Source organism: Lepisma saccharinum, chromosome 26, assembly GCF_977018435.1.
Source record: "Lepisma saccharinum chromosome 26, izLepSacc3.1, whole genome shotgun sequence".
Lineage (NCBI taxonomy): Eukaryota > Metazoa > Arthropoda > Insecta > Zygentoma > Lepismatidae > Lepisma > Lepisma saccharinum.
In genome coordinates, this window is record NC_139254.1 from 16,634,470 (window position 1) to 16,661,224 (window position 26,755).

The 26,755-nt window shown below is 39.3% G+C and overlaps 1 protein-coding gene across 1 annotated transcript in view; it reads right to left on the reverse strand.

Annotated features, from left to right (window-relative positions):
- The window catches only part of LOC145979394 (tyrosine-protein kinase receptor torso-like), a 610,025-nt gene that overhangs the window by 276,898 nt on the left and 306,372 nt on the right, over window positions 1–26,755 (reverse strand). The window lies entirely within an intron of this gene.

Genomic DNA, 26,755 nt, shown 5'->3' on the forward strand with positions numbered 1-26,755 from the left:
GTCTACAATACCGGGGAGGCGGGATTCTAGTACATTTGCCAAATCACTTTGCACTGCTGCTATTGTACCTTCAAGATGGGTTATGGAACTTTGAATTTTTCCAAAATCTTCATATGTTTCAAGTTGCAGCTTAATATTTGCCACACTCCGAGTTATTGCATTCAAAGCATCAGAAGATGGCAAATTGTTCATAAAATTTTCAAGTGTCTCAATTTTTTCTTTAACCTCGGCTATGGCATTGTTCAGAGGGTCCAGATTAGGTATTTGGAGTGACTGAATCTGTTCCTTTAGAGTGGAAATCACTAGATCAAAATCTTCTTGTGATTTTATGCTTTTGACAATTGTTTGGAGCTGAGCCTGGACATTATTTATCTGCTCTTCCAATTGTTGTTTCAATTGCTCAGAGTTGGTGGCCTGGGTCTTAAATTTGGCTTGAAGAGCTGCTACAGCCTCTTCTAAACTTTGAAAATTATCTAATGTGGCTAGGTCAGTATATTTCTGAAGCAGCAATTTGAGTTCAGAATCAATTTTAAGAAGCGGGTCCATGCATTGTGATTGTAAATTTGTAATTTCTAGTTGAAGACTGGCATTGAGTGTAGTTTGTAAAGCTTGTAAATCACTTCTTAATTTCTTGACTCTGACATCAAGCATCAGAATCTCATCACTGTGATCTTCATGTCTTGTATGGCCAAAAATATCATTAGGCATTTTGTTTAGTGGTTATTTATTATAGAGTATCTGATTCTTAATTCTATAAAAAAGGGTATAAGCTTGTCATAGGATCCAGGGACCTCAATATATAAGCAGTCACCAGCAGAAACAGTATATACAGTGCCAGAAACCATGTTTGAGTGCTTAATTCTATAAATATTTCTCCCTACTGAAATCTTGACATCACCCTCAGGGGTTGTAATAAATTGCAATTGCCCACCTACAGGTAATTGGTAATGATTTAAATTATTGTTAAATATGTACAATGTTTTACCTGTTTTATCATCAACATCTGTAAGTATGCTATTCAGATGAATAATTAACAAGCCACTCAGTTTAGACAGCATATCAGAAGAGGGTTGTGGTGTTGGCAGGTCCATAATAGCCTGTTTTTTGAACCCAAATAAGTTCATAGGCATGTTTATTTATTCCAAATCATGCTCTGTAATTGGGCATTGATTGCCATTTTTCAAATAACAATGACCCCTTGGTAAAGTATGTATGCCACATGATAAAATGCATCTCTTATCATCATGTGGGTCCAGAGCCACTTTTCTTACAATATTGCTAGTCACCAAGTGATCCACACTCTGGATTCTGGATTCTGATGTTCTGATTGAACTCTGGGATTTGAGGCAATTTTTATAATCTTCAAATTGGAGCTCTTTGTCAACAGTCACTCTGCCAATGCCCTTGGCCTTTTTGACAACAGCACTACGTGTTTTAAAAGTGTACATCTTGGCACTTAACCCAGCAAATTCCACAATAACATCACCAAGTGTCTCATCTTTTAACTTCCCAGGCACTTTTTTGTTGTGGGGTTGAATATTCAAATAGCCTGGCAATTCACTGGTATCAAAGTATTGAAACAATTCAGGCTGTGCCATATCTTTATAAACATCTTCTGTTTGAATATCAAGAACAAAACTATCCGTGTCCATGTATATCAGTTTTACTCTATCACCATAAAAAGGTTTGAACACATCATAATACAATGTTAACATATGTAATTTGGACAAATCCAATATTGCAGCCCCTACATAAATAGGTTTATCAAACTTAATCTTTGTTTTTTTCATGTTGAAAAGTGCCATGTGCTCATCATAAATTCTTCTGTAATTGAAATTAGGCTTTGCAACCAATTTTTTGCTCAGGCTGGGGTCAGTAATTATTTTAACATCGGTATGTTTTCTGACATTTTCAATTGTTTTGCCATATACAGAATTAACCATCAATTTAAACAAGCCCTTATCAAATTCGCTCTTTGCACATGTTCGAAGCTCCGTGTTTGTATTGATATATGGTTTCAACCATTCTGAGTGCCTGAACTTTAAGACTTTTCCAACTTTGGTCACTTGAACACCATGTTTCATCAGGAACTGGAGGTACTTGTAATGTATGACATAACCCTGTTTTGGCTCCAGTGTCATCATGAGCTTCTTCTGTTTAGAGCCAGGTGAGCACTGAACCTCGGGAATTGGGGGCAGTTCAGAAAATTTGTTATGTAAATCATCTGGAATTGTCAGATCAACCTCTAAGAAGAGGCCATGGTCACTGTCATCAAAGTACTGAAGATCCTCAATATTGAAATCTTCAACCCATTCAAACCCTCCATATGGCAATTTTTGCATCATGGCGTGACCATAGAGGCTGTTGGCATCTACATACTGTATATAATTTGATGGCAATGCTGGATCATAATCATCACGCATATATATATTATTTGCTCTGGCATATCTCTGAGAGCATTGCACCGTCCCTCCTCTTATACTTTTCTCTATAAACAGATACATGTCTTGATCTTGGATCAGATCCAATTGCTTTTTAGTGCTGAAAAACATTGCAGCCCATGCTAGGCCCGGGGCACTGAAAAAATATATTGGGTCCAGTCCATAATTTTGCATAGAAGATTTTCTGAATGCCTGCAATATATCAGCTAAGAGGGTCACATCAAGTTTCAAATAGGCCATGTGATAATCACCAAATGTCTGGCATTTTAAATTGTTCCACATCAATTGAGCATGGTGATAATCATCATCAGTGATTCCAGATCCTCTGATTTTGCTGTAAAACTCTTGTTGTGGTGGCAGAGAACACTCATCAAATTTAGAAAAACCTGTAACATAGTCATAAGGATATACACCCTTCCGCCTAATTAATTTCAGGTCCTGATTTGGAAACAATGCACATGTGATTTTGAATTGATCATCAGATAATTGAGTGGCCAGTGTGGCCAGGCTAGCCGATAAAATTCTGTAAGAATCAAGAAATCTTATGTGAATAGAAACACCATTAACTTTAATTATCTTGCTAATAGATATATATTTCTCATCATTTTCAGCTAAAATATTTAAATTCTGCTTGTCAAACCCCTCGTACCTGATCAGATGATGGAAATCATAATTGGATGCTCCATGGCAAAATATGGGGACAAATTTTGGTCTCTTGATCTTAATATTACAGCTATTACACAGGGCCATTAAGAATTCACCATCTGTATGAGAATGGTGTTTCACCTTGATATTTGTATCTGAAAATTCACAATCACATACCGGGCATTTTTCTGCATTGTTGAAATCTTCAATCTGTTTCTCTGTTAAAGGCAACATGGGTTTTGATTTTAATAAGATGTTAGATGCTATGTCACGGCACTCATTTTCTATTTTATGTGCAAATATTTTGATGGCATCTGGTCCCAAGTATGAATCTTGTTTAGTAACAACACCACCCTGTACAACCACATAATAAAAGCTGGAAGGTTCATGTAGCTGGTATGGTGTAAATGAAGATTCTTCAGGATCTGGGCTGCAGAATGCAAGGGGCTTTAGGTTCGATTCAAAATCACAGACAATATATGCTGGGTGTTCCAACAAGGCTTCAAACTTTTTGAATTTGCAATTTTCACTTGGATTAGGCATCACCATATGAACAGGTTTATGGTTCCCACAGTATTTCAGATGCTCAATTAACTTGTTTTTTGCAATTTCTGCGTTCTCTTCACAAACACCATTCACCATTTTTCTACCATCAAATACAGTTAAACATCTTCTGCACAACTTGAATATTGTATTGGATTTGTCTAGTTGTGTTCTCACTAAAGCTTGAAGATTATGTATCAGAGTGTAATGATATGTGCCATCCCCTTCAATTAAGAGCAGATCAATCGGAACAGCAGAATCATCATCAAATATACTGATTCTGAGAGGTGCTATCGAGCAATTGCCAGTGGAACAAATAAATACATTAATAGATAATTGTTTGCCATTGATATCCCTGGCCTTTTTTTCAAATTTATCAATATTCTGAACAGACATTGGATATTCTAAACCCTTTATTGCATCGTCAAAATCATGTTCATGTTGTTTGTAATAACTTATTCTCTGAGGATTTCTTGAAACTGGATACAAAGCAGCTAAAATACACCACAAAAAGCATTTCTGGTCGGTATTTTTAATATTAACCACGGCTCTTTTGTTTTTAATATTGGCAGGTAATGGCAAATATGTAGAACCTTGTAATGGGCTGAATTCAGAAATATTAACATATAACTTGTGTGGAGAGCCGCATAGGCTCCATCCAGACTCTTTTGCCGCGAATTCAGAGTGTTTAATATTCAATTGTTCTATCAACCTGCTTATTATTCTGTCTGAATTTGCATTTGAATATACCGGTACAGTTTCTGTTATGTGGGGCTGTGTAAATTTAGTGCCATTTGGTTTCTTATATTGAGTATACAATTTGAGGGACAGCTTATAAGAGCCATTTTGTGCATTTAGAATTGCCTGCAGATCAGGATTTACACTGTTCAAGAAATTCTGAATACCACATCTTGGCTCTGATACAAACCGGTAATCCCTAAGTTGGGCATTAAAACTGCTATGGATGGGTGCATAGCGTGGCTGCTTTGCCGCTCTGGCATTAACAGGTGCTTCTTGCCTTCTTTTCAGACCGGATGTGGATGGTTGTGGGGGCAATGTTGATGACTGTACAGAGCAAGTATCTTTATGTGTGTAAGTGAAGTATTGCATGCTGTATTTTCTATTGCATTTGGGGCAAATTTTTGTGGGAGTTCTGTATTTGTCCGGATTACAAATCTTTTGGTGCTTGGCCCAATTGGGGCTGGATATATTCTTATTGCATTGATTACAATATTTTTGACTTGGCATTTTTGTTGTTTATTATATACAATTTCCTGGGTTTCAATTCAAAACTTTATACTGAATAAAAAATATCAGTTGGGTTCAGCAGTGTGATTTGTGTGTGAGTGTGTGTATATGTGTGTGTATACACTTAATATTTTTGGCTTTGGTATTTATATACAATTTCCTGGGTTTCAATTCAAAACTTTATGCTGGATAAAAAATATCAGTTGGGTTCAGCAGTGTGATTTGTGTGTGAGTGTGTGTGTATGTGTGTATACACTTAATATTTTTGGCTTTGGTATTTATATGGGTCCAAATCTAATCTTTATGCTCAATCAGTTGGGTTCAGTACAGACAAAAAAACTGCATAGCTCTATGTCAATTAGTTCTTGAGATTTGTATTTAGGAACCACTTTGGGCTGGAGTATTTTCTCCTGTGCCTACCTCCCGTTTCTCGGCTGAGTGTACATGCAATCACAACAGCAGTGCCGTGTTACGGCGCTCGCAGAAACTAGAGTTGCTGAAAGAAATGTTCTCCCCAAAATATTGATCTGATTTTGCTCGTCCCACAGCTCCACTCGGGAATCGGAGGAACTAATGTATTGATCCGATGCTCGCAGCGGCCTTCAGAGGCATTGACCTAGCACAAACATGCATGTCCCAGAAGGCACTGACCTAATGCCATGTGTATTGATTTTAACAACTTGGACAGATATAAGCCTGACTCTAAATATGAATAGATTACAACAAACAAGCTGGATGTAGCAAATATCAGGCAACAATATATATTTAATTAAATCAAACAGGCCTATAAGTATGAGGAGCACTGTAAAAACACATCTGTTCTCCTCAGCCACTCTCACAATACTGCAATATTGCATCAAAGCTGCAATCGTCCAACCTCTCCTACAACGCCACGCTTCGGGAATCCGAGGAACTGCTCCAAGTATTGATCCGGCAATAAAACTGCTAATAAGACTGCAGGAGTTGCTAATAAGAATTGCTGAAGCCAATAGAACTGCCCGGGGGAATCAATATATTGATTTCCTAGCACGGAGCTAAGAACTGAGTCAGGTAGAATCAATATATTGATTCCCCCGGGCAGTTCTTGTCACAGAGCAATTCTAGAGGGGCTCTGCATATTGCATTGTTTTAATATTAGTGAACCTGGTATCCAATTGAACTTAAACCAGAAGTAAATATGTGTGTATGTGTGTGTGTATTGGCATAGTTTTAAGTGTGGCCAAAAAATTGACAAGTTTATGGACAACAATCAAGCTGATGCAACTTTTGTAAGTATGAGCAAATCAATCTGAGGGGCCTCATACTTTCCGAGAAATTCCCGAGGGGCATTTTTACAAAACTCTTGGATTAGAGAGGGTTCCACACTTGAGCAAAAAGCTCATATGGGCATGTTGAGCTAGTTTTAAGTGTAGCAAATCTGCTCGAGAGGGGCTCATACTTTCCTGTGCTCTCCCTACCACAAATACTACTACTAGAGTCCGTACGATAGAAATACCCACATGAATAATAAAAGAATACGCTTAGAACCCGTAAAACATATAAACGATAAAGCTTTCCAGATAATGTACACTCACCGGCAATAAAAAAGGTACACCGATATCCTGAGATACCTGCTAATCTTTAATGAATTATGTGTTGCCTAACTACTTAGGGGATAGTAGACCTTGCTATTACAAAGTTGCTGTTGAAGTTGGCTCATAGCGGCAGAGTTATGCAACGCACATAAAAGGGAAGCAAGCATTTCAGTTGTCCCATTTTTATTGTCGCTGACTGTACGCATTCAGATATTTCTGACATCTGGACATCAGAATATCCGATATCCTGATTTGGCCATCCCTACATTGAACGCACCCTGACACTGAGCCGGATACGGATTACGCACCACTGTGTACGGGGGGTGGCGGAAGTCTTCCTTCTCACCATTTCCCCCCTCCCTCATAATAAACAGGTGTGAAGAAGTGACAACAGGACTGGATGGCCATTCGTTGGATTTTCGGGAACTTCGCCAGAACCTTTTCTGCTAGTTTGTGTTCCCTCTAGCTCGGAAAAACGACTGATGAACGTTGTGACGTCACCGGAAACTTTCTCCATTAGCAGGAAGCCACGAGAGACTAAAGAGCGACATGAACTCGCTCAGGTATCGTAGGATTACATATGTGCCAGCTCAGCATTCAATGTGAGCAGCAGCTTCCACAAATGAACGGGTATGGAATTGATGGTCTTCTGTAAGAATTCCTTCGGGACGTTTGTGATAACATCCCGAACACGTGCCTCCATTAGTTTCACAGTGCGGGGTTTGGTTTTATACATTTCCTGCTTTGCCCAGCCCCACAGGAAAAAGTCAGAGGGCGTGAGGTCTGGACTTCTGGCAGGCCATTCGTAAGGTCACCATCGTCCCAGCCAAAACTGTGGTCCAACCAGATGCGTATGGTAAGTACAAAGTGTGGCGGCGCACCGTCTTGCATGAAAATAAACTCACCAATGTTTCCCACGTAGCGTTCGCCAGTCAAGGTGTCGTGCAGAAAATATGGACCTACGATCCTATCGGATTTCATATTGAAATTCGTATGCACATATGTAATCCTATTCCATAATGTATATGTACAGAAAGTTGCATTGCGATCGCTTAACTACAGAGTGTCCCAAAAAAATGCGTACACTTTTTGAACTTTAATGTCAGAGAACCTATTAAAGATTACTCGAGTGCACGTTTTCCATTTGAAGCTTCAATGAGTCTGTTGAGCATGTGTGAGAGCATAGGACTTTTTTTTGTTTTTAGTCCCGTCACAGCCTGCCAAGCGTGTACGCAAAATAGCAGGGGTAAGACATTTTTCTCTCGAGAAACGTAAGAAGAGTCGAATATCCATCCAGATCTGATTTAATACAGATAAATTACCACCAGTGAGGAAATGTGATGAATGCTGTGTACGCCACTAAGCCAGAGACACTGAGTGACGTGGGACAAGCAATTGAGACAACCTACGCTTTCCTTCCCGCGGAAACAGTATCTGCTTAGATTGCACATAATGTATTACTGCCAATGGTGCTCATTTTGAAATCCATTACTTTAAGGTATGCGACACAAAAAACGTTCGTGCTTGCTGTTATTAGTGTTCCCGTTATTGATGTTCAAAGAGTGTAAACACTATTTTGGGACACACTGTATTAAAAAACTCCAGCAAATGTTCAATGCCTAGTTACTTCAAACTTACCCTGTATAATATATATATCTATATATATTCGTGTGGTGTGCAGCACAAATTTACAACGTAAAATATCAAACAGAATACATAAAATGCAGAATTCCTGCATTCGTCACGTTCTCACGATCAGGAGAAATGAGCATATCTTACCATTGCTCAATACACACAAAATTCTTTACATGTCTAGGCGACGTGTTCTGCATCAATGTTGTTTAGTGTATAAAATATATAAAATAACAAGCACGTAGCTATCTCCAAGGGAAACTGACATTTAAAAATTCGATACACTCATACAACACGAGAGGTCGGCAATAAATCGACATTACGCGCCACTCTGCTGTCAGTTTCGAAGGCTCCCTCTCCCTCTGGTCTGCAAAGGATTGGAATGCTCTTCCCGTTTACTTTGTATCTGATACATCACCCAAAAGCTTCAGAGAACGAGTTCTACTATTTTTGTTGCAAAAACAACAACAGGGCATTAATTCGTACAACTAAGCATGAACAAGAACCAAATGAAACCCTGCATTTTGCGAACACTCACCTGACACCTGGGTTGTTAATTCTAATGGGTTCGGGCCTCACCTATGGCGCAGTGGTAGCGTCGTTGCCTTGAGATCAAGGTGTCCCGGGTTCGATACCCGGTGGAGGCACATAGTGGTTCGGATCCCACTTTAAACTGTAGGTCCAGTCCCGATAAGCCTTACTGTGCACAAAGTTGACTTAAAACACCAAATCAAACCAATTCTAATGGGTTCTATTGGGTTCCGCTGCAGGACCGGAAACTTTTCTTCTCGCACAATTTAAATTCGGTACAAGTTGCGTATTGTTACACTGAAAAAAGGTTCCTGGACCGTATGTAAATTGATGCGGGGGAAAAAGGTTCCTGGACCGAATTTAATTTGGTTCGAAATAAAGCTTCCCGGACCGTATTTAGATTCATTCAGAAAAAAGGTCCGTGGACCGTATATAAATTGATCTAAAAAAATGGTTCCTGGACCGAATTGAAATACTTTACATAATAAAAAGGTTCTTTACGGTCCAGAACCCATTTACGCTTGCTGATTTCCCCTCCTGGACCGGAATTTAATTTATTTAAAATTCATGCACCTTTAACAACCCTGCCTGCCACAACAAGATATTTCCAATTGTGTATAAGTTCAGTCTTGATTTGGAAAGTGAGTATGTACACCTGTGTGTATGTGTGTGTGTGTTAAAGTATCTGTCATTGTACTCTTAAAATTCCATTATTTTTTATTCATGTGAAATTCATGGTTAAATTTGACTTTAGTGTTATAAATATATATATTGTACTTTTAATTACCAGAGTTAGGTGGTAGAGCAAGCAGTCTGAGGCTGAACCTCGCTCTATTCTATTCTATATACACACACACACGCATATATGCACATTAAAGGCACACATACACATTGATATTCGGTCACCAACTTGCAGCTTCTCAGAACTAACATCGACTGTTTTCTAGGAATAATGAAAGAATACGCCTATTACTCGCTTCAGCAACTCCCCCCCCCCCACATTACTTTCGACTACGCAGTAAAAGAAATACGCACATAGGAAAAACACTTGCGGGAAATGATGAACTTTCATTGCAGAACGTGGGTGCGAATTGGAATAGAGTTATTTCCTGAAAGTTATGCGACCCACCACACTGCACTGCTAATTGGGTTGCATATGTAAACGGCTGCAAAAATCCGAATTAAGTTCCTTGACAACCTAGCTTTGTATTGAAGCATGAGCATGTCTGTGGTTATAGCAAACGAACGGAAAAAAATTGCCTAACCCGGAAAATTGCAACACAAATGTTTTTGTGCCAGATTGTGCGGAATGGTATAGTGAATAATATATTAATAATCCGCCATCAAAATGTTTGGGGAAAATCCGCCTTCTTTGAAAATAGCGGCAAAAATTCACCTTAAAAATTAAAAAAAAGTAATATCTCGAAAACGGTGCATTGTACACAAAAACTGAAGATAACCAAAATGAAAGCAGAATGTTGCTTAAATTATGTTTTTCTATTTGATAGAGCTACCATAAATATTAATTGAATTAGAAAGATTCAAGTATTTTCTTTAATTTTTAGAATGGGCGTAAAGTTTATTTTCAACACAAAAACAGCAAATATTAAAGAAACTTTGTAATTTACGTCCTAAAGTCACTGAACCAAATTCATAGCTTATGATTTCCTCTAGAGATTGGTTTTTGTTTCGTGCCTTTAGAGTCAGGAGTTGAGGAGATATATGGTTTAATGCAGAGTCATGTGTTTCCAAAAAATTACGTGTTCCATTTCTTATGATATTGGTGAAAATGTAATATATTGTTTTCTGCAAAAAAGAATATAAATATTATAGGACGTATTCATTTTCTAGCTTACGTGAAGTTAAGATCGCCAAAAATTGTATAAAAGCAAGTACCCTGGCAAGGAAATTAATGTCAAATTGATAAAGAATTGAATATTTATTGAATAACAAAGAAGGAGTTAGGAAGAATTAACGAAAAATAAAGTTCCTGATTAATACATGTATTTTATGCATATCATCATAAGTAGTAGTGTGCATAAATCTTTGTAAATATTCTTCAGAGCGGTATAATTCCGGATCCTTTGGACCCCCTTAAGTATTAGAGCCCACAAAAGACACGACGTTGATTTGAAAATGTAAGTTCACAAAGACTGGATCCTGTGAACACACTTCAAACTTGTTCCACTCCACATTCAGCAAACAGACTCTCAGTATCATGAAAACTCGGAAACGGGAGCCTGAAAGGCACCGGCTTAAGTTGACGAGAAAGAAGGAAGAAGAAAAAAGAAATGACGCTAAACATTCTCCAGATGAGGAAGCGTGGGAGCTTCATGTTTTCTTCTCGCGTGAGTTTCAATTCGATGTCGCTTAGTCGAACGTATACAAGCAACTAATGTTTACTTCGGTGTTCTATTCTCAAGAACAACCCAAGGGAAAAATTACAGAAAAACAAGAGAAAATGGAAGGTCGTAACCAAAATTCCTTAAATAAACACTCGATGAGTGGGCAGCGCTAGGAGAAACACTAGGAATGTAAAATTGGAGTGCTTACAGTCGACTTCTCATTTTTTCGTGCTCAGTGGCGCGGGGAAGGTTTTTGATTGGGGGGTACAATGGTCAAACCACCTACCACACACACACACACACATTATTATATATATATATATATATATATACATACATACATACATACATACAGGGTGGTCCAGAAGTCCCGCACCACAGGCTGTATTACAATATTCGTTGAACGTGTTGGCTACCATTGTCAAAACACAACTGTAGGTCCAACCCATCACTCGCAGGATGTGGCTCACAAAGGCCCACTCCTCAGTAGTCAACATGGTTCACTTGCAAGAAAAATCGCGAACATTTCACAATTATCGTCATACGCCTATGGTGCGGGACTTTTGGGCCACCCTGTATATATATATATAATACATACGAGGGAGAGTCAAAAGAAAACCTTAGAAGTCCGACAAAGAATTACAGGACAGACTGTAAACAGCTCTAATTTACATGAGGTATCGACTGTTATTTACAAAACGATCTCAAGGCTACAACACTGATCAAGCGAGCTTCACAACATCATTTTTGTCATTTTAAAAATTGCATACAGATGCACCAGCGAAGAGCAGTGGTTTCTTGCTCTCTGGAAGCCTAAAACCTGTAGACATTCTACGATGATGTAGGTAATGTAGCCAAAAACTTTTTGCATTTATCTGCTACAAACGAGATTCTTTGCGAGGCAGCATGGTTACCTTTCTTAAGTGACGACCCGAACCGAAGTTAGTGTCTCTTCATCAATATCACCGTTTACCTTCACCGCCTCATTTAGCCAAAAACGGATCTCTGTGGAGAAGTGGTTAGCTCAGCGCACTACAACGCCAGGGCTCCCTGGTTCGATCTGGCATGGGTATTCTTTGTAAGTGTCCCTTCATCAATTTCATCATCACTCATCCTCATCTTCGCGACTAGCCAAAAGAGACAGAAAAGCGAAGTAAATTAAACCAAATCAATCAATCAAAAAACTCAAATAGCCAAAATTAGCAGAAAGGCAAGAGTAAAGGCACCTACCTCACACAACGAGCCATGAAGACCAAGGTGTAAAGATAGCGGCTCCACACATTCACGATCTCGGCCATTGTGGAGGTGACGTGATCAGCACCACCCTCCGGCCGTCTTTGCCGTCCCAAATTTATGCCAGGCTGGGTGAACTCCAGAAAAGTCTTATGCACGCGCAAGGCCTGGAAATTTCCACCTACCCCGGGATTCGAACTCGGCACCCCCAACGTCGTAGTGCGCTGTGCTAACCACTACACCACGGAGGTCGACACGACTGGACCACCGCGGCTGGGAAAAAGAGAACAAGCAAGAGAATGCAAAAATTCAAATCAACAAGTATGCAGCGGACCAGGAAAATGTAAATAGCAGTTTTATGCGGACTGACTTTGTCACTTGGTGTTTACAAGTTTTCAATGCCTATATATGCAGCCCCCAGTAATGACAAATTGTTGGAATGAGTGAAACTTAATTTTCACAACACCAAGCGATCCAGAAACATGAAGCGCATTGCTGAGCGATTCGCCAAATTAATGAAGCTTTCAGGAAATGTACGCAATTCGAAATGGAATGTGCACTGCGTATTCGACAATGACAAATATCTCCATTTTCCCTACACTGTCAAGGTGACCTGTTCCTTCGCATTCTAAATATGCAGCCGCCTCACCTCACTTGCTATTTTTTCCTGTGACTAATGTTGTATTGCTCTCAACATTAAAGCAAATTGATTTCATATGGTTAAGTAAGTTTGACAGTTCACAGAATGATACAATTCAGGGAATACATTCTGGCGAATGTGACGTCAACGGAATGTGTCCTAAGTATTACGTGACCTAGTTTCTTTCGGAGGAGAATAAAGCTTAACGCCCACAGATACGCATAGAAACGTGGCAAGAGATGAATTTCCGGCGGCTCGGTGGGCGATATGCTTTAAGATAAGCTGAGGACTTCTGGCACGGAAATTCCGCGCGTTTCCCTGTAGTGGGCGTTATACAATTTGATTTCAATAGAAGCAGACAACAGAAGCTCTATTGATTTCTGTTGTTGGGTTTCTCCGCGTCTCACTGGGCGATATGCTTTAAATAACCTGCAGATTTCTGGCACGGAAATTCCGCGCTTCGGCTCGGGGCGGTTAAACTGTAGTGGGCGTTACACCATTTGATTTCAAAAGAAGCAGACAACAGAAGTTCTGCTCCTGCGTTGCCTCGCGGCTCAGTGAACGATATGCTTTAGAACCTTAAAGGGGGCACAATGATACTGTGATTGCTTTCACACGGCTGAAATTTACTGGAAATAGTGACACACATGGGCGTCGGCAGGGAGGTGGGTGTCGAACCGGTTGGTCGACCCTCCTGGAAATTTCCATCTACTTTTTTTTTCAATTTATGGCAATTTATAAACGAAACACTTTATTTCACCTCATTTTGCGTCATTGTTTAAAAATGGTCTTGAGATACCGAATTTGGTACGAAACTTTGATCATTTGCAACACTGAAATTCTGTAAATTTGTAACTTTCACACGCTTTGAAGCTTCTCATACTACTGCGTTTGCTGCTGCTACTGCTACTAATATTAGAATTAACTATTATTGGATGCTAAAATAAACTAAACTAAAACTGCTACTACTGTTGCCACTAATACAACTAGTAGTAGTAATAATAATAACGTAATTTAAATTCCGATAATGCAATAATTTTGAAAATGAACCCCTCTTTGACAAACTTCTGCATATGCCACTTGTCTGCATCACAATATTTTTGAGGGGAGGTCGTGTCCTCGACATATTCGATTCCACCCCCCTAGGAAAATTTCTGGCGACGCTCATGGTGACACAGCAGCAATTGCATAACTGTACACTGCCTCTAACCAATGCTCTAGCAATCCTAAACCTGAAGGTATATTTCTGTAGCAATATTAAATCGTCCACCTGTACAAACTGTAACTTTACATTACAGTTGAATGCTTCTTATATCGTAACATCCCCCATAAAACTGAGAAACTTTATCAGGCATGAAGTTCATAAACCCGATCACCAGCCGTTGCACTCATAAGTATCTAAGGAATACCATGTCAGAAGTTAACCAACCTTCCTCAATGAATGGTTTTTGCAAACAGGTAAATAAGCTGCTGACCCAAAAGGTATATTATAGGGTAATGACCCGGCATTATGGAGAAAGGAGAAAAAATAAGTATTGAGTGCAACGGGCGGTGAGGAGTCATTTCCATGAGACTGTGGCTTGTAAGCAGCAGGAGAGTTTTGGGAGAGTTGTACGGTCTCACGCCTAAGTGTTCACTCTGAAGGTCAGAGCTATCAGCAAAGACGTAATTACCTCATATGACCATGTGTGATCCAGACTTGAAAGCGTAAAATCCAAACGGTTGTGTTTTGCCATCTCTTGAATGTGTGTTTCACCTCTCGCTCCTTGCCACTGAGCTATCAGCAAGAGGTGAGTGTTCTTTTGTCGTGAGGATGAATGGTGATCGAGCTACGCCACCCATCGGTACATCTAAACGTCGCTCGTTCGATGCTGACGATATTCTCCTCGTCAGAGGATCAAAAAGGAGAGAGACACATTTCTGAATTCATTTGCTCACTTATTAACTTTCTTGATTGTTTCATATATAAGCATATTCTTAATTATCTTAATTGACTATTTACAACATTTTTTTCACTCCTTCTATAATTTTTATACTCTTCCTTTATATATTTTGCATTTACTATAATATATATAATCGCTCTTCTCCGCTCCTAGTTTCTACAATGAGCCCTGCTCTTCTTTATATGGCGTGCTGCCATCTATCGTCGCTTCCGGGAAACATTTCTTCCTTGCATTTCTCATTGTGTCGTCGGAACTGGCACGTGACAAGAGGATACAGAAATACAAACAGTTCAAAGCTTTAAATACCTGGGAATGGTAATAGATAACAACAATCAAATAAGCAAAACAATTTAGGACAGAATACAAGCAAGCAACAAAGCATACTACGCCAATATAAAGTTATTCAAGAGCAAGTTAATCGACAGGAGAACTAAAATGAAAGTATGTAAAACGTTAGTAAGACCAGTAATTACGTACAGCTCTGAAGTGTGGACACTCTCGAAGGAAGATGAAAACCATCGAAGCTGTCTCACTCTCTCTGTCTGCGTGTCTTATTTTCGTCAGGTGGTCGTGTCTTTCGCTAGTTGTATGTCACAGCTTAACCCGTGAAAAACCGTACTAGGTAATATTTTTTACATGAGGTAAGTTAGCAAATCTAGTGTGAATGAGATCGTCTATCTGGGTTCTTTTGTGCGTACAGTTCTGTTAGAAAAATCTGACGCATGGAATTTTTCTAAGTCCAACAACGTCTTACCAAATTATGTTGGTAGCTCTGCAACAAGGAAGTGTTGTGAAATATACCATCCTCCAATCAGAGTGAAGTTCGCTTCGGAGGAGCAGGAGGCGTGACTCACGGTCTTCTTCACAGGAAGTTCAACCAATGCAGCATTTTCAAACATGAGATAACGTCCCCATTGGTTAAATATTGTTCCAATAACGCGAAACAGCAGAAAGATTGCGCAAAAGTTAACCTTGTCGCTTTAATTGCGTTTGATCGTTTCAAATTAGTATTAAATTGTTCCAAATACAGTTCACGAACTTAATATATGTATTCATGTATGTGTTTGACAATAATATATCACTCATTAGAACCGTTTTCACATTGTTTTCACTACGTGAGATGATATTTAATTTACATTTACGATAAAATAGTGGTTTGGATGTAATAACAGTTTTCATTAATTGATTTAGAGATGAATTTTTAATTGTTGAGTTGTAGATTGTTAATTCGTTAATTTTCAGGAAAAGAGGGAACAACAGCTGAGAGAAAATACACAATTTGCATTATTGAGGTCAAGAGTTCGTTTTAACATCACTTTTTGCACACAGAAGCTAATCACGACTCGGAATACATTTAAATTGGAATCTGAAACATTATGCCACCTAACTGGAACTCGGAAAAGGACAAAATGATTACAAGACGTCGATACATTACCACTATGCTCTGTAGAACGCCTATAATAATGAGGGTTGTGTGAGAGGGAGAGGGCTGACGGAAAGTAGAACATAAATAGTATTTTTTTGAGTATTGAATTTTATATTTATACACATACAAGCATACGAAAAACAATATTGTGATGCATGTGTGTGGGGGGGGGGGAAGAGAGGAACAGAAAGATATTGCGTGAGATGGGGCGAAGAGGTGATTATTTTGGTTGTAGATCATGCATTTTGACGTTCAGTAATAAAAACAATCAATAATGATTATCTTATAAATACCATATTTATTGTAAATTTATTTTAGAAATGGGGCGGGGAGCTGTTTGTTTAACTTCAGTGCAGGATAACAAGGGGTTCCGGGTCGTATACCTGGTGGAGACACATAGTAGCTTGTATCTCTCTTTAAGCTGTAGGTCCAGGCCCGATTAGTCTATCTGTGCATAAGGTCAACTTAGAATTCAGTAGGGAAATAACGTCGATTTAGTATTTTGGATTTTAGATGCGCTGAGACCTCTAAAATAACCAATTTTTATAATAAGAAACCTGTCCTCATCTTTTCATTTTGAAAGAGAAACAGAGTTAATTGTACAACCTTAGTGACAATGAAGTTCGACCAGTCACAAATATAGGAGTGCGTTGTGAAAGAAGGAGAACACATGCATATGCTGAACATATTTTATTCAGCAGGCTACATGGAACAAAGGAAAACATAAATTTCCGCTGCAACGCAGCAATGTATGGTGTCCACACAAAATAAAACATTTTCGTCCATCTACACGTGACATTGAAGTTCGACCACTGTTAGAGGGGATCCTGTTTACCATGGTGTGACGCCGCCCCGTCGGCCAATAACTGTGGCAATGCGTCGGGGCATGCTGCGGACGAGTCGTTCAAGGTATTCCACATCGATGCGGTGCCATTCCTCCTGCAGGCAGGCGATAAGAGCAGCCACTGTCGTGGGTCCCCTCTGTTGCACACGTCGCTTAAGAACACGCCACACATTCTCAATGGGCGAGAGGTCGGGACTCGATGGTGGCCATGGCAGAGTTCGCACATGATGGCGAGTCAACCATTATCTTGTCAGCCGCGCTGTATGAGGCCTGGCATTGTCGTGTTGAAAGATGAGACGCCGCCTGTGGAACAGGTGCCTTCGCACTGTGGGAAGATGCCGCTCCAGCATGCGTGTATAGGCGTGTGCATTCACAATGCCCTCACAGACGTGTAGTGGGCCAACCCCAGATGCCGTCATGCATCCCCATACCATCACTGACGCAGGTTTCTGTACCCGACGTGCATAACATTTTGCTTCATTCTGTTCCTCCTTCCGACAAATGACTGTTTTCCGTATTTTCCCGTACACAACATTGAAAATGGATTCGTCCGTCCACAAAACCCTGTTCCACTGCCGAAATGTCCATCCCCGGTACATTCGTGCCCACAGTAGTCGATTGCCTTTGTTCAACATGGAAAGGAAGGGTTTACGTTTCGCCTTGTACACTCGGTAACCGCATCGCTGTAGGTAACGGCGAATGGTTCTGGTTGACACTTCAATGTGAAAGCGTTCTCGAGTCCACAGTCGTAATTCGGCCACAGAAACATGATTGTTGGTCTGGATATAGCGCCTAAATATCCGTAGGTCACGCACGCTCAGCAGGCGTTTTCGACCGGGGGCCTTACCTGGCTCTGTAGTACCCGTATTTTTGTGGTGTTTGATGATGCAGTGGACGGTTGACTTGGGTAAGTTCAGTTGGCGCCCTATTTCCCGTTCACTGAGTCCATCCCGTTGCAACTCCACCACTCTTCTCCTCACGGTGTTGTCAATAGGTTTGCCCCTGGCCATGGTGATGATGCACTGCGGTTCCTCGGTGCACAGCACGCGCTTATATACGGCGGACTCCCTTATCGTGTCCGTGACGTCATGCTTCCGTCGAATGCGCCACTATCTGGAATTTGCCGTATGGGTCTGGTGCCTGGTCGAAGTTCAATGTCACACGTATTGTTCCCCGTTTTCGTTCTTTACGTGACCTTGGGTGCAACATGCTGGGATCACGATTCTTGCCTGCTCACACGCCTCCTCTTACACACATGCGTCACTTCTGCGGGTCACCCATTCCACCGCCTATGCCTCTGTGCATTTAATCACGTATTACTTTCTGGTCGAACTTCATTGTCACCAAGGTTGTATAATCTTTCGTTGTTAATTTCAAAGAAGACTAATTCAAATAGTAACAATGAGGAACGAATAGATCTTACGAAAAGTTTTTGCCACCGTGGGGATTTGAACCTACGACCGTTAGAGCGACAACCCAGTGCGATAACCACTACCCCACGAGTCCGTTCCTTCATACGGCATCATTATAAGGGAAGACGAATTCGTTCAATGTGAATTAGAAATATAATGCCCACCCGCCTCTTTATAAATAACACACCCAAACTATTTTTTTGTAGCAAATTAAAGAAAGGTGGTATGAATGTGACAAAACATTTAAGCAAAATCTACTATATTTACGTCGAAGTCGTTTTACATGGAGAGGCTACAGGTTGGAAAATTGAGGTTGTGATGTGTGACGTGGCTTCTTTTAGTGGAAGAATAGATATTGGTATGGCAAGGTTCTAGCGTGCACTAGCGAGTAATTTCCTAGGAAAAAAACACTTAATTTTTTTAAAATGGTAAAAGTGGTTCGGTGATAGGCTATCAGTATCACACGCCGAAGATTCTAGGTTTGACTTCTGTTCGATTTCCCCTATTATTATTATTATTATTATTATAACGATGTATTATATTTAATCAATAATTTAAGGAAATAAAAATGTTATCTATTTTTAAAAAATACACTCCTTTCTAATGATTTTTCAATATTTTTTAAATTGATTTTTCAGAATGTTTTTTGAATTTCTCATCATTTTACAAACATTTGCATAAAAATTATCCATGTGTTATTATATTCAATGTCATGTAGAGCGAAAGTTATACTTTTTTACTTTAGGGAAAATGATCAAGAAACAAAACAAATAAATACTATTGGGAATTTTTTGTGAATAATATTTATTTTACTTTTTCTTGTTCACAATGCATAGTTGTATTCTCGTAAAAACATGAAAAACAATAATACATTTCTCTACATTTCGTAATACTTTCTTAGCATTCCGCGATATTTACCCTTTCCAGCTTCTCTTCTCGCACGTTCGGCGCTGAAAACGTGTGGATACCATATAGCTGAATATAGTCCCCAGAATATAATATTCGAACTCTCCCTCACTAAAGAAATCCCCTAACAATCTAAGATTTAACACTTTATCAAAAGCTTCCTCACCCTCCCCCCTTTAAATTTAATATTCAATCCTACCATCAAAATTTCCATGACAATTTATGGCTTATTTTTGATATTGAAGAGTGGACATTGCCTCCTCCAAAAAATTAATTCTCAGTCTCCTCACCAGCATTTCCGCAACAGTCTAAGACAATAGAAATACACAACAATTGCATACCCCCTCAATTTAATGCTCAATCCCCCCTCTAACTAAAATACCTGACATAATCGAAGACCTAGATTTGGATACCTCTCCCCGAACCAATGTCTCAGTTAAGGCCTAATATGTAAGAGTTGGATACCCCCCCCCTCTTCGATAATACCCTTAAACACTTTCTTTTCTTCATCTAATGGATTAAATATGGTGCATTTAAGGGGTAAAATATTTACATATATTTTTGAAAAATATAAAAATGTTGAATTTTATATTATTTGAAGGGAAAAAATCCCCCAAAAAATCTTGATGGCGCAGCCTGAACCATAATCCCCCCTTGTGGGCACCTCTGTGAGGAACTACAATTGAAATATTCTCTTCAGTACTACATGTAATATTGCATGTAGTGTGTTTAGCTCAGCATGTTGGCTGTAAATATAACTTTTTATTCCTCCTGATTAACAATTTGTTTTTATATCTATTTAAAATCTAAACCAACCTCACTACACGTAGTAGTACACTCGGGACTGTATTTTGCAGACTAACGAGGCTCTGTCGTCTGAACCTACGGCCAGTATAATCTTCGTAGGACTGTGTGTGTGTTGTCCTTGTTTGTGCTGAGTGTAGCTTTACAGCCTCAGCTTTTAACCCAGGTAAGGACATATTAGTTTTCAGACACGCTTTTATTTTTGTAATGATAAGGTGCTGGGCCCCGTATAGTGTGACGGGTGAAAAATACCCTAAGTTTTGACGCACCCAAATTTTAATTCAAATTTAAAAAAATCTTAATACAGATGTTTCAAAACAACTATTGGTCTCCTGAAAGCAGTACAGTAGAGAAACTACGAGTGAAAATAATATATTCAGTAAAAATGTTAAGCTTAATATTTTGCTTATAAATATTACATTTCATTCCCCCTTATTAAGTTTTCTCATTTATATCTTTTTGAAAATCTGAACACAGTTGATGTTTCAAAACACGTATTTATCTACTGAAAACAGTAGACAAAAGTTTCAGAGGAGTAAGTAGAATAGTGACATGTAATAATACCCAAAGATGCCAACCAAAATTAATTTATCATACATACGTTTTTTTATTTCACTTTCCAAAACCTAGGAGCTCGAAATAATAAATGGCATGCGATTTACAAGACAGTCGTCTTTTCTGTGATTGTTTGGAAGTGCCTAGGTACTACCGTTCAAGGTAAAAGGGGAAGGGGAAGATATCCACCACGGCGCCATGACGTATGAAGTAACATTTTCATAGGCATCCAATACAACTGATAAGGGTTCACCTGACCTTGCAAAATGTGGGAAACACGTTTCCGCTGGTGTTCAGAATGCTAAATCTGGAACTAACGGTGGAATGAGAAAGCGTTTGTAACATGTAACAATGACATTTCGCATTTACAAAATATGAGATATGTAGACCTTGATTTATTTATTATAGTAGACGGTCTAGAATTACATACCACAAAAGTCTAGTTCTAAATTGCAGACCTCAAAATCTATTCCAGGTTGTAAAATAAATTTGTGATAGACAGCAGATAGGTTAATAAGGTTTGTCTAACGACTCTTCAGACAAACGTTCAACGAAGCTTTTTGAGTGAGAAAGTGTGAAATTGTTAAAAATAGCGGCCTAGTTGAGTGAAGATCGAAGGTTCGAATCTCTTATAGAATCGGCTATTTTTCCATTAATTTTTGGTGCGTAATAGAATTAATGTATTGTCGACATTTACAGGTATAAGAAACAAGATATGAAGACTCTCCTCCTCCCTGGCGGTGCGGTCTAAGGTGCTGTGCTTTGAACATGAATTCGAGTCAGCATGGGTTCTCGGCCTGTCTATAGGACAGGTGGCAACCCACCATCGTGAGGAAATTGACGAGTGACTGGTGTAACCCGATTTCAGATATCTTCTATAACGGATGAGGGTTCGACGTGCTGACCCACGTCACTTCGTTACCAGTTGAAGATCTTCACACCTCTAGGTAGGATTGTGGGAGGGAGACTGGTAGTTGAGAGATAGGTCAAAGCCATTCGAGAGCTGTCGCGCCTTGGGTTACAAAATATGAAACTATTCCTTCGGTAAATCTAATTTCTCGTCATTGTCAGTGATTTTTTTTCAGTATGACTCCTGCAATACTAATTAGTTCTTAAGTGAGATATGAGATGGACAGAGAGAGATATAGATGAAATTCGTACCCCTTCGTAACCCAGCTGAAATTAAAATATGAGTTCACTGTTTAAAAAATGAAGAAGCACTAACGCTCTTTTATATTCACATTCCTCTTTACAAATTCCTGAGCACGTCACAACAAATGAACCAATCTAGTTCACACTAGAGCCTTGACTTACCTATGGGGTATCCCACAATTACAATAACAACCACACCCTTAAGTTTTGAAGCTGTAACCTCTCCATGTAAAACGACTTCGACGTAAATATAGTAGATTTTGCTTAAATGTTTTGTGACATTCATACCACCTTTCTTTAATTTGCTACAAAAAAAAAGTTTGGGTGTGTTATTTATAAAGAAGCGGGTGGGCATTATATTTCTAATTCACATTGAACGAATTCGTCTTCCCTTATAATGATGCCGTATGAAGGAACGGACTCGTGGGGTAGTGGTTATCGCACTGGGTTGTCACTCTAATGGTCGTAGGTTCAAATCCCCACGGTGGCAAAAACTTTCGTAAGATTTATTCGTTCCTCATTGTTACTATTTGAATTAGTCTTCTTTGAAATTAACAACGAAAAATTATACAATTAACTCTCTCTCTCTCTTTCAAAATGAAAAGATGAGGACAGGTTTCTTATTATAAGAATTGGTTATTTTAGAGGTTTCAGCGCATCTAAAATCCAAAATACTAGATCGACGTTATTTCCCTACTGAATTCTAAGTCGACCTTATGCACAGATAGACTAATCGGGCCTGGACCTACAGCTTAAAGAGAGATACAAGCTACTATGTGTCTCCACCAGGTATACCACCCGGAACCCCTTATTATCCTGCACTGAAGTTAAACAAACAGCTCCCCGCCCCATTTCTAAAATAAATTTACAATAAATATGGTATTTATGAGATAATCATTATTGATTGTTTTTATTACTGAACGTCAAAAAGCATGATCTACAACTAAAATAATCACCTCTTCGCCCCATCTCACGCAATATCTTTCTGTTCCTCTCTTTTCCCCTCCCCCCCCTCCCACACACACACATGCATCACAATATTGTTTTTCGTATGCTTGTATGTGTATAAATATAAAATTCAATACTCAAAAAAATACTATTTATGTTCTACTTTCCGTCGGCCCTCTCCCTCTCACACAACCCTAATTATTATAGGCGTTCTACAGAGCATAGTGGTAATGTATCGACGTCTTGTAATCATTTTGTCCTTTTCCGAGTTCCAGTTAGGTGGCATAATGTTTCAGATTCCAATTTAAATGTATTGCGAGTCGTGATTAGCTTCTGTGTGCAAAAAGTGATGTTAAAACGAACTCTTGACCTCAATAATACAAGTTGTGTATTTTCTTTCAGCTGTGGTTCCCTCTTTTCCTGAAAATTAACGAATTAACAATCTACAACTCAACAAATAAAAATTCATCTCTAAATCAATTAATGAAAACTGTTATTACATCCAAGCCACTATTTTATCGTGAATGTAAATGAAATATCATCAATAATGTGAAAACTGTTCTAATGAGTGATATAATATTGCCAAACACATACATGAATACATACCTAGGTACATTAAGTTCTTGAACTATAAATGGGAAAACGTAATACTAATATGAAACGATTAAACGCAATTAAAGCGATAATGTAAACTTATGCGCAATCTTTCTGCTGATTCGCGTTATTGAAACAATTTTTAACCAATGGGGACGTTATCTCATCTCCGAAAATGCTGTATTGGTTGAACTTCCTGTGAAGAAGACCGTGAGTCACGCCTCCTGCTCCTCCGAAGCGAACTTCACTCTGATTGGAGGATCGTATATTTCACAACACTTCCTTGTTGCAGAGCTACCAACATAATTTGGTAAGACTGTAATATAATTAAGCCTTGTTTCCATATTAAAACCAATAAGTTGCTGACCAAGGCAGTTTATTAAGATAAAAACACTTAACACGTAACGTTTCGACCCTGTATCAGGGTCTTCCTCAGACGAAGAACTAAACTAAAATGATGAAATATACTACACACAGAAAGATTACATACACATAGCAGGGTCACAAGCCACACAACAACAAATCAAGTTGACAGTCCTTATCTAGGAAGATTTCTCCAAAGGAATTAAACATATCGCCTACTGACAGTTGTTGACTAATGGGTCTACTACACTGACAGGTGATTCGCAGGTCAAGATTAGCAAGAGTCTAGAACCACCTCCTTACCACTCACCCACCACCTCCTGCCTTTTTGGTTATGGATGATTACCTCCTCCTTTGGTCTTCTTCTTTTCTCTTCTTTCTTCCTTCTTCATACTTCTTTTTTCCTTCATTCCTTTTCTTCATCCTTTCAACTTTCTCTAACACACTCTTCTATTCCTTGTTTATCCAGTGATGGAACTAAACGTAATTTTATGAGGAATATGGAAGACCGAATAAAGAAGATATGCACAGAGAAAGGGGAAGAAGAAACCAAGATTAATAGCCTGTGGGAACAACTAGAAGAGAATGGCTATGAAAAGAAAGACAGACACAACATCAACAGAAGAAGGAAAGAGATAAAAGAGAGAGGACTGGAAGAGAAGGAAGAAAAAGAAAAAGAGAGATGGTTTGGTATAAGAAGTATGGGTGATGCCACAGAGAAGATATGCAAAGTGCTGAGGAAAGTGGGTATAAGAACTTACAGGAAGGGAGGACGCACTATTTTAAGTATAGCCAGCAAGAAGAAGGAAGAAAAGAGAGAGGAAGAAGAGGAAGGGGTTATCTACGAGTTGAAGTGCAGAGGATGTGAAAGTGTATATATAGGGGAAACGAAGAAGAGACTTAAAGACAGGTTAAAGCAACACATGGATGATGTGAGATTGAAGAGAGACAGGAATGCCATATTCAAAAGAGAAACAGGACATGAAGTTGAATGGGATTCGGCTAGGCGAATAGGAAAAGAGAAGAGAGAACTAGTGAGAAAATGGAAGGAGGCCAAAGAAATAGAAAAGAAAGGAGAAGACATCATGAATTGGAATGGAGGACTCAAGATAAACAAGGAATGGAAGAGTGTGTTAGAGAAAGTTGAAAGGATGAAGAAAAGGAATGAAGGAAAAAAGAAGTATGAAGAAGGAAGAAAGAAGAGAAAAGAAGAAGACCAGAGGAGGAGGTAATCATCCATAACCAAAAAGGCAGGAGGTGTGGGTGAGTGGTAAGCAGGTGGTTCTAGACTCTTGCTAATCTTGACCTGCGAATCACCTGTCAGTGTAGTAGACCCATTAGTCAACAACTGTCAGGAAGTGATATGTTTATTTCCTTTGGAGAAATCTTCCTAGATAAGGACTGTCAACTTGATTTGTTGTTGTGTGGCTTGTGACCCTGCTATGTGTATGTAATCTTTCTGTGTGTATATATTTCATCATTTTAGTTTAGTTCTTCGTCTGAGGAAGACCCTGATACAGGGTCGAAACGTTACGTGTTAAGTGTTTTTATCTTAATAAACTGCCTTGGTCAGCAACTTATTGGTTTTGGTAAGACGTTCCATGCGACAGATTTTTCTAACATGACTGTACGTAATTTTGTTGGGAGGGGGAACTAGATGATTCCCCCATTTCTCAATAAGGTTGCGTTAACCCGGATTTGTGCACTCGGGCATTTTTTGAGTTCTTTGTCTCCTGCGAGCAAGCCAAATCGATCCACGTAGTTCAGGGTAGAATATTGGGCTGGGCGAAATAATACTAAGGTAGCAGCTTCCTAAAATAATACGCTTCAAATATTTATTTAGAGAATTTTGTATATCGGGTAGCAGTTTGTTTAGACAAATTGAAGCGTAACAAAAAATATGATAGTATTCGCCACAATATCTACTGAACATTCCTAATATCCTATCCAGAAATTCGGCATGAATATCCAGAAGATATTCATAATATGTCTTCTGGATATTTATATGCTGTATGGGAAAGAGTATGATTCTCCGTGCGACCGCCAAGAGGCTCGTGCTGGCCATCTCAGGCAGACCTTGTGGGGCCATTCCCATAGCCGCGAGCCTCCGTTTGCGAGGGAAACGAAACGCCCTGTATACCACTTCATTTCTGTTATTAACCGTGACGTTTTATCTCCTACGTCACTTCCTCTCAGTGACGTGTTCCGCGCGCGAGCGTCTCATTATTCCAAAACCAATTAGCTCGGACGCCATTGATTAATGACATCACTGACCGTGAGCATATTCCGGAGAAAGGTACAGTGCTCCGTCAGATATTACAGACACGTGAAAAGGACCATCGTATAGATTGTGTACTACCGCAGCTGCATGTGCAGACTAATTGCAATCGCCTGCATTAATTGCAACAATTTTCTCTCGGCGAGAAATTTCCGTCCGGTTGCCCGTATCATAAATGAGTCTCTGTTTATTCTAGCTGCAAACTCTAATGAGTATAGTTTGCAGTCTAGCTGAAAATCCGGGCTAAGAGACAATAAGCGAACCGCTTCATCTGAATAGGCAGAGTAGGATTTAAAGCATTGCCGTCCCTAGGTCAATGTGAAAATGTCACCCCCTCCCGCAGTTCTTTCTGTGAAGATGCTGTTGTACATCACTAGAGAAGTTCACCAATATTACTAAAGTTTAAATTTGCTTTAGATGAATCACAAATTTTTTCAGCAATCCCGCGCCACTGATTTGAAAGGGTTCGGCAATAAATCGGGCGATTCTGCAACACTGGATGTAGCTAGTTGTTCCGTCAGAGTTAACACGTGACTACTGCCATATTTGAGTCCCTGCTTTACCATTCATGATGGATTTGTAGAACGGAGCACAGCGCGTATTCGCTGTAAAAGCTCATTACAAAAACAACGGGGATATTCGTTGGCCCGGCAGGTCACCGGATCTGTCCGTGTGTGATTAATTTCTTTGGGGTTTTT